Genomic DNA, 2299 nt, shown 5'->3' on the forward strand with positions numbered 1-2299 from the left:
TATTCAAAAAATAAATCCCATGAAATTAGATAACTTCCATGTACCTCAATTAACGCTTTGTCGCCATATTGCTACCACATTCCTCGCAAGAACCCTAGTATAGAAGAGCAGAAAGTAAATCCATCCCGCCGAATTTAGGTAATTTAATAGATCTTTCGTCTTCACCGATGAACCGTCTGATAAATTATCAAAGAAGTATCTTCCTAAGAACCTATATCTTCTGGACGCCAAAGCCGGGCATTCATAGAGAAAATGTATTATGATTTCTTTCTCCTGTGAGTTTTCACAACTTTTGCAGTGAGGAGGATTATGGGGAATGCGCAGTTTCTCTGCGTGAGTTCCAAATTAATTTCACATTATCAATGACCAGTAAAAACTGCTGTAAGCCTTGCAGTGTTCACGCGATCTCTTTTAATGAGTTGCGAGGAGCTATTTTTATTATAGGTGAGCCATGTTAACCTGGAGGTTTCACATGACTTAAGTGCTTTCCATCTGTTATTGACAAGTTGCAGAAAGTACGTATTTCTCTTAATATATACTGACTTAATAGGTATATACATTTTATTGTTTTCTAACATTACAACCCCGGGAATTGCAAAATGTCTAAGAAACATATATGTATATTATATTCAAGTGCTGTTTTGGGTATTTATCACAATTTGTATATATCCAGACAATGTTGAGTTGACCAGTTCGAAAAACACCTGGTAACTCCATCATTTCGAATAGGTACTGAGATTTTAATATATATTTGTGCTATAAAAAATATTGACGTAGTTTTAAACATTTACGTAGTTTTATACGTTAAAATAATGAAATGAAAATTATTATCGGTTCAATAATTTTAAATGCAATTTTTAATGAAATATTAAAATTAATCATTTTTAATTTAAAAATCAAAATTAAAACAAAATTTAATTACTTAAAGAGCTGATAATATTTTTAAGGTTGATAATTAAAAACACAACTTTTTCACTTTTAAATTTATGTTTCTCTAAATGTCAAAGTAAAACGAATGCCAAAAAAAAAAAAAATTTAAAATAAGATACGAATATACTAGAAATACTAATTTTGTAAAATGAAATACATTTAAAAAGCAATTAACAAATTAGCAAAAAAACTAAATACGAGTAGATAAAGTGAAAAAAGCGCAAAACTCATTGCAACTGTCAATCTAAAATTTATTTTGGATTATTTCAATTTTTTAACGAATATTTCATTTGCCACACGAAAGAAAACGTTCAAAATTTAATCTAACAGATACATTTGTATGAGTACAACAACAAATACATTCCGACTCTCAGTGCGAAAACAAACTGAAGCGAAATGTTTACTTATTTCAATAAATTTTTTTGTAAATTTTTGTTTTTGTTAGATAAATTTTATTTCTGCGAAATTTAATCGATTTAACCTTGTTTTCGAAATTTTATTACAGTGGACGTCCAATATAACGAATTTTATGTTGCACCCCTTGTTCGTTATATCGAAAAATTCGTAATATCGAATGTTGTACATTTACCTACCAATATGGTTATTTTTAGGAGACTTCATATATTTGAGTTCATAAATTAACTTATAAACACGTACGAGTATATATTTATTTAAAAGTATTTTTTATTCGGTTGTTACAAAAATTATTTATAAGAAAGGACGCATTCAATCATAGTGTAGAGTAGAAAAAATCATTAATTTTTGTTTGTTTTTTACTACACTCAAGACTTTTCTGAACAGCTTTTTCTTGTAGTTCTCTTAGTACAGCTAATTTTGAAGTTTCATTATTGTTAATCGCCCACTTTATGCATTTTTCGAAATGATTTATGGCATCTTTATGTTTAATAATTTCTAAATTATTTTCTTCTATATTTTCGTCATCAGATCCATCATCCTCGTCCGAGACATCGATGGTATTATCAGCATTATTCCATTTATTAACTTCGTATGTACTAATGTCACACTAACAATCAAATTGAAAATATAATATAGGATATTTAAGCATAACAACAGATCAGTGGCGCCTGCATATATGCATTTTGCCATACATATATAGGCATTTTTCTCAGAAAAAAAAAAAAACGGACAATTACATGCATATTCTAAGCTGAATAATGCTAGTTTTATAGTAAAATTATATTCAAAAGCATAATTTGTATAAAACAAAAACGAATAAGAAACAAAAAATTTTTTGTTCGTAATATGGAGCAGAATTTTTTTTTTCGTTCGTTATATAGAACAATCAATGTAAATATTTTGGGTGTTCGTTATATCGAAAATTCGTAATATAGAGCGTTCGTTATACTGG

Source organism: Teleopsis dalmanni, chromosome 1, assembly GCF_002237135.1.
Source record: "Teleopsis dalmanni isolate 2A chromosome 1, ASM223713v2, whole genome shotgun sequence".
Lineage (NCBI taxonomy): Eukaryota > Metazoa > Arthropoda > Insecta > Diptera > Diopsidae > Teleopsis > Teleopsis dalmanni.